We start from the raw sequence: 13,683 nt of genomic DNA, 5'->3' as shown, positions 1-13,683 counted from the left end.
ATTAATGAATTCATTAGATAGATTAATGTATCTTTTACATTCATAATAGATACATAATGCATCTCTAAGATTCATTCATAATAAATCTATCACATTCAATGCATTGACACTATCTCTATTAGTCTTCTATACATTATGTATATATAGGTGCATTCATCAATAATTAGTCACCATATAATTAATGTACATGTATCTTGCTTAATGAGATGAATATAGTATAATTATGCATAAGCCACATTAAGCCATATTTAGGAAAAATTCTTACAGTCACATTAAACTCATAATTATTTCACTTTTTTTTCTCACAAATATTATATCCAACTACAAAAAAATCAAACTATCTTTCTAAACACAAATATTGTAGCCTACTAAACTAGTCAAAAATTAAAATAGCCAACTTTCTAAATAAGGTCTAACCTCCCCTTAAGGTTGGAAAAAAAAAACACTAAGGGGGTGTTTGGAAAGTTGATTTTAGGTTAAAATAGTCAATAAATACAGAATAAGTTAAAATAGTCAATAAGACAAAATGTCACATCCAAACCATAATTATTTCACTTTTTTTTTCATAACTCTCAAATCAATTATAAAAAAAAAAATTATCATCCCAAACATAACTTTTTTAGCCAAGTTAAAATAGTCAAAAAGTCAATTAAAATAACCTATTCCCAAACAGGGTGTAAGTTTCACAGTTTTGAAATAATTACATTGACCTTTTTTTAGTAAAATTAAATGAATCAAAACTAATGCAGATCGTGCAAAAATACAAATATAAAGAAAGTAAAGTATACATTTTCGTGTAAAAGAGACGACAATATCATTTTTTTTTATCTATATAACTAACAAATTGTTGATGAAAAATGGACTAAGTGTTATATTAATTAAAATTTTAATGGAGCTTATTATAATTATGTCAAAATTATAAGGCTCACTGTATTTCCTTCAAACCTCAAGAAAGGTCAGTGTAATTAATCCTTTTAATTTTATTTGGGCACTTATCTTCTAATTACAATGACGTAAGTTTTAAAATTTCATGTATTCAATATGATCCTTTTATTGTTTAGGATGACCTAAATAAGTGCATTTTTGATTTTTTACGGAAAAATATGCACCAAAGTAGAAAGATGTAATAACCCTCACCACTGCTTACCGATAAACACTGATTACCGTTAAACTGAACTGAATATGACTGATAATTGAACTGATTAAAGTACTGAACTGACTGACTGAAAATTGGAACTGAATTGACTGAGTATGTATGTTAATTTGTATTCTATCTGTTTGATCGATTATTTGATCTGTTCGTGTTTTATGTTTAAACTGCTAATTGAAGACCTTATCGGCGGCCGAAACAGGAATTGATTGATGTTTTACGATCCTCATAATTAATGTGATTTTATGGCATATTTATCTGAAAACTGATTAGGTATGATTAAATTAGATTGAAATGCGTTTAATTGCAATAATTGGACTTATTTACACTTAGACCACTTAGTGGCCACTACCTAGTTAACTCTAGAGCCTTGCATTGAATCTAAACATCTTCCTCAGCCTTATCTCTTGCTTTGCCAACTTAGAGGGTGTGAGGGAGAGAATTGATTTGTGTTTGAGGAATTGGCTTATTCAACTTGGAGAATTGCTTGCTAATTGAAGTATTGATTTCATAATTGAGCTTCTAGGCTTGAACTACAAAACTAAGGTAGAGTAACTACTCTCTTGTTCTTGAATATTAAGTGATTCTTGCATGGTTCATGTCTAATTGAGGAGCTAAGTCATAATTTAGTTCTAGCATGTTGAATTCTAGCTCATTCCTTGCATGCATGTTAGTATTGTTGGGTTTTGAGTTGAGTTCATGGCAAATTGTCACTTGCATGTCCATGTTTTGAGTGTAGTCCATGATTTCATCATGTTTTGGAAACAATTGGCTCCTTAGAACATCAAATTGAAGCTTTGAATTGATTTGAATTCATGCATGTTTGCATGTTCTCCATGTTCATGACAATGGTTTGAAATTGGATTCGAATTAAACACCCTTGGGCTTTGGTTTCTCAAAATTGAGCTTTGAACCGTGTCATTCTATATGTTTACTAGTGTTTTCTGGAAATTTAGCCCAAGAGGATCGGTTTTGATGCATTTAAACTTGGTTTTTGGCTTGGAGGTGCAATCTGGGTTTTCCAGATTTTGCACTTCCGCTCGAGCGGGGAAAGTGGCGCTCGAGCGTGGAATCCGAGCATCCAGCATTTCTCTGCACTGTTTTACAGTCCGCTCGAGCGGAGGATTGGGCGCTCGAGCGGAGTCATGTGTCTCAAGCTCGAGCGGGCGTCGAGCGGAGATTTCACTCATCCAGTACTTTTACAGTACGCTCAAGCGGGGTATTGTACGCTCGAGCGTGCACCTTTGTTGCATGACCGCTCGAGCGGGGGAAACCTGTGCTCGAGCGAGACTCTGTTTTTCTGATAAATTCTGAAACTGTTTTTTGAGTACATCTTTGCATCCTTATCTCATTCTAGGCATTCTTAGGCCTAGTTTAAGACATCTTATTGAGGATATAGATGTAGAACACACCGAGTCAAATTAGGGGTTAAGTTATTATCTTTCCCAGCTGTGTAGCTTAGTGTGTTCAATCTGTTAACTGTGTAGGGTTGGCGACTGGGGAGGCACGCTCTAGCTTACTGTAGCCCGAACTCTGTGAGTAATGATTGTGTAAAGATATGTTCGCAAATGATTATCTTCTGAACAACTGAACTGTACTATTTTCTGAACTGATTACTGTTAACTGAATGAATGTATGTCTTATATTCTGAACTGTATTGTGGCATCCTTAGCACCTACTGTTTACTGTTACTGTGACAGAAATCTCTGTCGGTTCCCTTGTTGGAACCACTACTGTTTACTGACTGATGGCCATCATTACTGCTCGGTCTTTTAAGACCTACTGTTTACTGTACTGTTATGCTAATGGGTGTACCACATATGACTGTACTGACTGAACAACTGAAATACTGTTTAAATGAATTGTTTCATTACTGTAAGGACATTCATTCTTAACCTCTTTACGCATTATGTTATTCACTGGGCTTTAGCTCACTGCTCATATATATATGTAGGTGTACAGGCACCGGACCGCGGCTAGGAGCGTCAGGGTTACTCCAGTTTTGTCAAGCCAACTACCGTGCCTCACTGCGAGGTTCCGAGCTTATCTTGCTAAGGCTTAGGGGTGTTTTAGGACTCCCCCTTCTGTACTGTCTTACTGTTTGTAATAACTGAATGGATTGTATAGACTGAATGTTACTGTACTGTTATGTAAGGGATTGAGTCCCTGGTCTGAATGATTGTATATATTATGCATACTGTTCTGTACTGATTATGTATATATGTATGAAAAGTCTTTTTGCATACAGACTGTCACAGCTCATTGGGCATTGTTTATTTACTGTTTTGGCTTCCGCCAGGCCCTGTACTCTGTTTTACTGTTCTACTATTAAGCAGGCCTTCGGTAATCTCGGATTACTGGCCGGTTACGGTGCTAAACCCATAGGGCCGAGTTTGGGTCGTGACAGAGTGGTATCAGAGCGATACTTAATCACGAGTTATACCGCACATACGTGTCCAAATGAGCTATAGGATGTCCTAGAAAAGTGATTAGGGCATTTCATGAGCATGATAAGTGTGTGGTTATGTTATGACTGAATATATGCTAACGTGTTAAACTGTTAAACAAATGACTGCTTATGATTAAAACTGTTTTAACTACTTATAGTGAAATGGATAACGCAAACACTGCAAATGAAACTGAATCCTCATCCTCTGAGGCCAGAATGGCCAGACTGGAACAAATGATGGAACTGATAACTGCAAGACTAGACCAACAACTGAACCAACAGCCCCCACCTCTTCCTCCGGTGGTACCAGAACAAAATGTGAATGTGAATGAACAGAATGTGAATGTACATGATGGGGACATAATCGCTCTCACCCAGAAGTTCAGCAAAATGAAACCGTCATCCTTTCAGGGAGGCCTTGAACCGTTAAAAGTTGAAGCTTGGGTTCTGGAAACTGAAAAATTGTTTGAAATTTTCCCATGCTCTGAAGCACACAAGGTACTGTTAGCCACCTTTACATTGCAAGAAGAAGCTAGAAGGTGGTGGATGCTCATCCGTGATGAAAATACCGTTCTGACTTGGGCTCAATTCAAAGGAGCCTTCTTTGAAAAGTACTTCCCTCAGTGTGTAAGGGACAGAAAGGTGACTGAATTTGAATAGCTGAGACAGGGCACAATGTCCGTTGCTGAATATGAAACGAAATTCACCGAGCTTGCTAGATATGCACCGCATATGGTGGATACTGATTACAAGAAGGCCAGAAAATTTGAAGGCGACCTTAATGTTGCAATTCTTGACCGAATAAATGTTCTGAAACTACCGAACTATGTGAACGTCCTCGACCGAGCCTTGATGGCTGAATCAAACATTGAAGCACTGAAAACTGAAACACCAACGTCGGAATGGCGTGGTAAGAGGCAGGGTTTTAAATTAAAGAAAGGCAAGCATAATCCATTGAACAAGAAACAGAATACGGGGTCAACAACTACGTCTAGTCAAGGAAACCGTACAATACCGCCCTGTTCTGAGTGTGGTAAAAATCACAAGGGAGTCTGTTACAAGATATCAGGAGCCTGTTATAGGTGTGGCAAAGTGGGCCACATGGTTAACGACTGTCCTTCTGCTCCACAAGCTGGTAGTAAAGCTACACCAAGCGTAGCGGCATCAACTGTTACACCGAAACCGAACCCCAAAGCTACCGGGAAAGAGCCTATGAGGCAGGGCCAAGTGTTCGCCCTAGTACCGGGAGACGTCCAGAATACCGAGACCGTTGTGTCAGGTATTCTCTCTATTTGTACTCAGAATGCTTATGTACTGATTGATTCGGGGTCTACGCATTCATATGTGTCGCATGCTTTTTCGCGTAAACTGAATAGACCGTTAGAACCCATGAATTATCTGTTAGTTGTATCATCACCCGTTGGGGGATCTATGACCTGTGCATACATGTACCCTGCTTGTGAAATCGTTGTTGGAGATGCACATCTGTTTATCGATTTGATCATTTTGATGTAATATTGGGAATGGACTGGTTAACGAAATATCATGCCACCATAGACTGTGTAACGAAACAAGTAGTTTTCCATCCACCTGGTCTACCTGAATTTGTGTTTAATGGGGTTGGAGTAGTACCTCCCCCGTATCTGATTTCATCTGTGAAAGCTGTAAAATTGATTAGAAAGGGCTGTAAGGGATATCTGTGTTTTGTACTGACTGTGTCTACTGATGATAATGCTAATGTGAATTGTATTCCTATAGTCAGAGAATTCCCAGATGTTTTTCCAGATAATCTTCCAGGAGATTTGATTGACAGGGAAATTGAATTTACCGTTGATGTGATTCCCGGAACACAGCCAGTTTCTAAAGCTCCTTACCGAATGGCTCCAACTGAACTGAAAGAACTGAAAGTGCAACTGCAAGAACTGTTAGACAAGAAGTTCATCAGACCTAGTACCTCACCATGGGGCGCACCTGTTTTGTTTGTAAAGAAGAAAGATGACTCACTGAGACTGTGCATTGACTATCGTGAACTGAATAAGGTAAATGTAAAGAATAAATACCCATTATCGCGTATTGATGACCTGTTTGACCAGTTACAGGGTGCTAAAGTATTTTCGAAGATTGATCTCAGATCCGGATACCATCAGTTGAAAGTTAAATCAGATGACATTGATAAAACTGCTTTTAGAACGAGGTATGGACATTATGAATTTTTAGTTATGCCTTTCGAAGTCACGAATGCACCAGCTGCATTTATGGACCTTATGAACATAATTTTTAAACCATACCTTGACAATTTTATTGTTGTATTTATTGATGACATATTGATTTACTCCAAGAGTATAGAAGAACATGAACATCATCTGAGACTTGCCCTACAAACCTTAAGAGAACAGAAACTGTATGCTAAACTATCTAAATGTGAATTCTGGCTTGACCATGTTATGTTTTTGGGGCATGTTGTTAGCAAAGATGGAATTTCTGTTGATCCGCAGAAAATCGAAGCTGTAGTGAACTGGCCTAGACCAACCAATGTGACTGAAGTCCGAAGCTTTTTGGGTTTGGCTGGATATTACAGAAGATTTGTCAGAGATTTCTCCAAAATTGCTCTACCGTTGACTTAACTGACTCAGAAAGGGATACTATTTGACTGGACTGATCAAAGGGAATCTGCTTTCCAGGAGTTGAAAACTCGATTAGTGACTGCACCTGTTTTGACCTTACCTTCAGGTACGGATGGTTATACCGTGTTTAGTGATGCTTCTCATAAGGGTTTGGGATGTGTTTTAATGCAGAATGGGAAAGTAATTGCCTATGCTTCCCGACAACTGAGACCGCATGAAAAGAACTACCCGACCCATGATCTGGAACTTACTGCAGTGGTATTTGCACTGAAAATCTGGCGTCACTATCTGTATGGGGTGACATGTGAAGTATACACCGACCATAAGAGTTTGAAATATTTCTTCACACAGAAAGAACTGAACATGAGACAGCGGAGATGGCTAGAACTGATAAAGGACTATGACCTGCAGATCTTGTACCACCCGGAAAAAGCCAACACCGTTGCCGATGCACTGAGCCGGAAATCGATTGGAAACTTAGCATGTTTGCTTACCGGACAGAAAGAGTTGCTTTGTGACCTTGAAAAATCTGAAATTGAAATTGTTTTACGAGAACAAAGTGGAACCTTAGCCACTATTTCTGCTCAACCGGCATTGATTGAAGAGATTAAAGAGAAACAGCATCTGGATGACTTCTTGAAAAAGATCAACGAAGAAAGAGAAACTAAACCTAGACCGGGTTTCAAATTTGAGAACAATGTACTGAAATTTCAAGAAAGACTGTGTGTACCGAATGATACTGAACTGAAAAGAAGAGTTCTGCAAGAGGGCCACAATTCAAAACTGTCTATCCATCCAGGGAATACGAAAATGTACCAAGACCTGAAATTGAATTTCTGGTGGCCGGGAATGAAGAAAGAAATTGCTGATTTTGTATCGAAATGTCTTCATTGCCAACAAGTTAAAGCCGAACATCAACGACCCGCAGGCTTATTGCAACCATTACCGATACCGGAGTGGAAATGGGAGCATATCACCATGGATTTTATAGTGGGATTGCCTCGCTCCGGTAAAGGTATGGACTCGATTTGGGTTATTGTTGATAGACTGACTAAATCTGCTCACTTCTTACCTGTTAAGACAATTTATAATGCGGACAAACTGGCTATACTCTATATTGATGAAATTGTTAGACTGCATGGAGTGCCTGTGTCCATTGTTTCTGACAGGGATTCGAAGTTTACATCGAGGTTTTGGCAAAGCCTACAGACTGCATTGGGTACCGAACTGAGACTGAGTAGTGCCTATCATCCTCAGACAGATGGCCAGTCAGAAAGGACCATCCAGACTCTAGAGGATTTACTGAGAATGTGTGTCCTTGATTTTCAGGGAAACTGGGAAAGCCATTTGCCATTGGCTGAATTTGCTTACAACAACAGCTATCATTCAAGTATTGGTATGGCGCCTTTCGAGGCATTGTATGGCAGAAAATGTAGATCTCCGATTTACTGGGCAGAAGTAGGAGATGGGCCTTTGCTTGGGCCCGAGATAGTGTATGAAACAACCGAGAAAGTGAAACTGATACAACAGAGATTGAAAACTGCACAAAGCAGACAGAAGAGTTATGCTGATGTCAGAAGACGAGACAGAGAGTATGAAGTGGGTGATCACGTATTTGTGAAAGTGACACCAATGAAAAGCCAGACTCGTTTTGGAGTCAAAGGCAAGTTAGCACCGAGATACGTCGGACCATACGAGATTATTGAGAAAATCAATCCGGTGGCGTATCAAGTTGTGCTTCCTCCTGAAATGGAGCATATGCATAACGTCTTCCACATTTCTATGTTGGGGAACTACCTCCGGGATCCTTTCCATGTAATAGAGCCTACTCGTGTAGTGCTGAGTGATGACTACACTTACGAGGAACGGCCTATACAGATTGTAAACAGGCGGATCAAGAAGTTGAGAAACAAAGAAATCCCGTTGGTAAAAGTCGACTGGCAGAACCACGGTGGCGTGTATGCCACTTGGGAAAGGGAAGATGACATGGCTAAAAGATATCCTGGACTGTTTCCACTGAATCCTGTTTTCTTCCAGAACAAAGGTAACTCGAGTTTAGAGGACTAAACTCTTTATAAGGAGGGGAGACTGTAATAACCATCACCACTGCTTACCGATAAACACTGATTACCGTTAAACTGAACTGAATATGACTGATAATTGAACTGATTAAAGTACTGAACTGACTGACTGAAAATTGGAACTGAATTGACTGAGTATGTATGTTAATTTGTATTCTATTTGTTTGATCGATTATTTGATCTGTTCGTGTTTTATGTTTAAACTGCTAATTGAAGACCTTATCGGCGGTCGAAACAGGAATTGATTGATGTTTTACGATCCTCATAATTAATGTGATTTTATGGCATATTTATCTGAAAAATGATTAGGTATGATTAAATTAGATTGAAATGCGTTTAATTGCAATAGTTGGACTTATTTACACTTAGACCACTTAGTGGCCACTACCTAGTTAACACTAGAGCCTTGCATTGAATCTAAACATCTTCCTCAGCCTTATCTCTTGCTTTGCCGACTTAGAGGGTGTGAGGGAGAGAATTGATTTGTGTTTGAGGAATTGGCTTATTCAACTTGGAGAATTGCTTGCTAATTGAAGTATTGATTTCATAATTGAGCTTCTAGGCTTGAACTACAAAACTAAGGTAGAGTAACTACTCTCTTGTTCTTGAATATTAAGTGATTCTTGCATGGTTCATGTCTAATTGAGGAGCTAAGTCATAATTTAGTTCTAGCATGTTGAATTCTAGCTCATTCCTTGCATGCATGTTAGTATTGTTGGATTTTGAGTTGAGTTCATGGCAAATTGTCACTTGCATGTCCATGTTTTGAGTGTAGTCCATGATTTCATCATGTTTTGGAAACAATTGGCTCCTTAGAGCATCAAATTGAAGCTTTGAATTGATTTGAATTCATGCATGTTTGCATGTTCTCCATGTTCATGACAATGGTTTGAAATTGGATTCGAATTAAACACCCTTGGGCTTTGGTTTCTCAAAATTGAGCTTTGAACCGTGTCATTCTATATGTTTACTAGCTTTTCTGGAAATTCAGCCCAAGAGGATCGGTTTTGATGCATTTAAACTTGGTTTTTGGCTTGGAGGTGTAATCTGGGTTTTCCAGATTTTACACTTCCGCTCGAGCGGGGAAAGTGGCGCTCGAGCGTGGAATCTGAGCATCCAGCATTTCTCTGCACTGTTTTACAGTCCGCTCGAGCGGAGGATTGAGCGCTCGAGCGGAGTCATGTGTCTCAAGCTCGAGCGGGCGTCGAGCGGAGATTTCACCCATCTAGTACTTTTACAGTACGCTCGAGCGAGTACGCTCGAGCAGGGTATTGTACGCTCGAGCGTGTACCTTTGTTGCATGACCGCTCGAGCGGGGGAAACCTGCGCTCGAGCGGGACTCTGTTTTTCTGATAAATTCTGAAACTGCTTTTTGAGTACATCTTTGCATCCTCATCCCATTCTAGGCATTTCTAGGCCTAGTTTAAGACATCTTATTGAGGATATAGATGTAGAACACACCAAGTCAAATTAGGGGTTAAGTTATTATCTTTCCCAGCTGTGTAGCTTAGTGTGTTCAATCTGTTAACTGTGTAGGGTTGGCGACTGGGGAGGCACGCTCTAGCTTATTGTAGCCTGAACTCTGTGAGTAACGATTGTGTAAAGATATGTTCGCAAATGATTATCTTCTGAACAACTGAACTGTATTGTTTTCTGAACTGATTACTGTTAACTGAATGAATGTATGTCCTATATTCTGAACTGTATTGTGGCATCCTTAGCACTTACTGTTTACTGTTACTGTGACAGAAATCTCTGTCGGTTCCCTTGTTGGAACCACTACTGTTTACTGACTGATGGCCATCATTACTGCTCGGTCTTTTAAGACCTACTGTTTACTGTACTGTTATGCTAATGGGTGTACCACATATGACTGTACTGACTGAACAACTGAAATACTGTTTAAATGAACTGTTTCATTACTGTAAGGACATTCATTCTTAACCTCTTTACGCATTATGTTATTCACTGGGCTTTAGCTCACTGCTCATATATATATGTAGGTGTACAGGCACCAGACCGCGGCTAGGAGTGTCAGGGTTACTCCAGTTTTGTCAAGCCAACTACCGTGCCTCACTGCGAGGTTCCGAGCCTATCTTGCTAAGGCTTAGGGGTGTTTTAGGACTCCCCCTTCTGTACTGTCTTACTGTTTGTAATAACTGAATGGATTGTATAGACTGAATGTTACTGTACTGTTATGTAAGGGATTGAGTCCCTAGTCTGAATGATTGTATATATTGTGCATACTGTTCTGTACTGATTATGTATATATGTATGAAAAGTCTTTTTGCATACAGACTGTTACAGCTCATTGGGCATTGTTTATTTACTGTTTTGGCTTCCGCCAGGCCCTGTACTCTGTTTTACTGTTCTACTGTTAAGCAGGCCTTCGGTAATCTCGGATTACTGGCCGGTTACGGTGCTAAACCCATAGAGCCGGGTTTAGGTCGTGACAAAAGATTATATGACCCAAAAAAAGATAAAAAGATAAAGGTGTGCTTATAATTTGTGACAATTTTCTTTTAATTTTGGATTTTGTCTTTATTTAGTCTGATCAATAACGTTGGCTGGCTTTCTTAACAGAAATATAAGCCTCACGTGGCTATTTTTATGGACAAATTTGTAAAATCGCTCACATTTCATATTTACTTGGTCTAATTTGGTGAGTTAATTCATTTAAAAATAACTATTTTGGTTGGAAATAAAGAGAGAATGAAAAGAAATGAAAGGTTTTGTAGTCGTTGGTGCCAAAAGGGTAATGGGTTTCTAAGGTGGAAAAAAGATGGATGATTATGAATGAAGGGTTGTATAGTATGAGATGGTAGATGGTAGAAGAAATGGTTTCAATGTCTATGGTTGACAACTTTTGGTGGTTATTTGTCGATTTGATTGGTTGATTTCAGTTGTATTTGGTTGATGGAGATAGTAGTGACTACTAGGGGTGTTCATGGATCCGAATCACCTGACAAATCCGAACCAAACCGTCTGAACCGACCCAAGTATGGGCAGTTTCAAAAATCTCACAGTCAGCAGCGGTTTAAATTTAGAAAATTTGTTCAAATTTCGGTCAGATATCGAGCTCCTCATATAAAAAATCATTTAAACCGATCCGACTGACTTATTATTATACAAACTACACCTGCAACTTTATATTTAAAATAGTGAGTTATGTTTCCAAAGTTTGACTATGTTCCAGCATTTACTTTCCCAAGACAAGCCTTTTATTGTTTTATTCTGAATATTCAAACTTTATTATTGTATCCACCCACTCTCTAACCTTTTTGTCTTCCATCTCTTTCATTTCTCTCCCTCTCAACTCAACCTTTCATATCCCCCTCTCTCCCTTTCAAGTTTCAACCCCAGCTTCTCTCTCTCTCTCTCTCGTCTCCCTCTTTTTCCCTTTCAATTTATTTATATGTATAAGTGCAGTAGGTTACACAACAAATAGTGGAGTCTTTGATCTAAGCCATCATGTCTGTCTCTATCTCTCTCACCCTCTTATCTACCCTCTCATTCTCTCTCAAGTTTGAGATGTACCACACCCAAAACCCAGAAGCCATTGAACCCTTTCTCTCTCTTACAGTTTCATCTCCCTCTCTCTCTAATCTACCAATGGAACCCAAAAGCCATCATCAACTTCGAGTCTTTGATCTACCAAAATCCAAACCCGTTTGGCGGGAGATCAAGAATCGTACATGGCGGTGATGTATAGTAGAGATAACGGTGACATTGTGCCATGGCAGAAAGATTTGTATCTTCTCTCTATTTTCAATTTTTACTTCATTCTTTCTAGTGTGCATGAGAGAGAGTTTGTTATCTCTGAGATTTGTATAATATGCTACTGTGATTGTGTTATGTTGCATATATGTATGTTTTTGTGATTTGTGTGAGAAATGAAGGAACAAAAGCCATGGAATTGAAGCAATGAATGGAAGATTAGCCGACCGAAAACCGTCCGCTAAACCGAGCACCCGATGTGTACGGTTTCGAGCAATATTTGAGTCGAAATCGGATGACCACTTCTGTAAACCGACAAGGTCGGTTCGAGTAACGGTTCAGTGGTAAAACCGACTCGACTCGACCCATGAACAACCCTAGTGACTACATTTGGTAGACGTGGCAAATGAGTGGTATAATACTCTAAGACAAACCAATTATACATTGAACTTACTTGAATGAATCAATAGTCACTAGACCACAAACATTACCAAATTGTCTTAATTATAATACCCCAAGTATAGGAGTGTAAAAATAGCCCGCGGCTCATGAGCGGCCTGAAGCCTGCCCATGGCCTGAGGTGGGGTCGGCCTGAGCCCTTGAGCCTGTGCCATCATTTTGAAACTCGGTCTATCGGCCCACTTAAGGCCTACTAAAGGCTTGACTCAGCCCGCCCAAGGCCCAGCCTCTTTTTTAGTGGAAAATAATAAAATTTTGGTGGAAATTTTTTTTAAAAAAAAAACAAAAAAATGGTCAAACTCACCCAAGCCCGAGGCTAGGCCCAGGCCCAGATCAAAGCCCACCGGGCCGGGCCGGGCAGAGGCCCGAATACCCTTGGATCTAGGCCTAATTTCTTTGGCTTGTGAGTCGGCCTGACATGGCTTTAACAGGAGCCCGTGAGGCCCGACATAGGCCGCGTAAGACTCGGGCTAGGGTAGGCTGCACCGAGCCGGGCCAGGCCAGATTTACACCACTACCCAAGCAGTAACAACCATACAATGAATTAGGAAATCATTAGGTCTTGGTTAAACATTCTCTAAACATGGCTTTAATTGGGTTATTAAGGCTCATTAATCTCTTTTAATTGTGCAATTAGTTAGCCTAACACAATACTTGGAAAGTTTGTTTGACAGCTTTAGTGGTGGAATCCACATATTACCACTTCACATGTAACGTACCCATATGCTTACATCTCACCATGCTAACACTACATACATTCTTGACTTGTTCTAAATGTGATGATACCTATGCACGCATATAGTGCATAGGCAGTTAAGAGATAATTGGGGTCTCATTTGGATCATGCCACAATGCCACTTGAATAAAATGTAAGAATAGTAAGAGGGTAAGACAAGAAAACCAAAAAGGAAGAGGATGAAGTCATTACACTCACGGTGATGGTATGCTCATGGAACCTTTGTTGGTTTTGATTAGTTAATTTAAGTGGTGATAGTTGGTTATAGTCAGTGGCGACTCTAGGAATTTTTGTCAGTGGTGTCAATCAAAAACTTAAATACCATATATCTTACAGAAAATTCACATTAATCATTATATCACCTATGGAGAAAAAAATCAACAAATTAATTTAATTTCTAAAATTATAAACAAAAACATTTCAATATATTGATACTATTGTTTAAGCAAAAAGACATGCTAATATCT

The sequence above is a fragment of the Camellia sinensis genome, chromosome 12, assembly GCF_055761805.1.
Source record: "Camellia sinensis isolate YWXY chromosome 12, ASM5576180v1, whole genome shotgun sequence".
Classification (NCBI taxonomy): domain Eukaryota; kingdom Viridiplantae; phylum Streptophyta; class Magnoliopsida; order Ericales; family Theaceae; genus Camellia; species Camellia sinensis.
The sequence above is the reverse complement of the archived record's forward strand: the minus strand, read 5'-3'. Positions refer to the sequence as shown.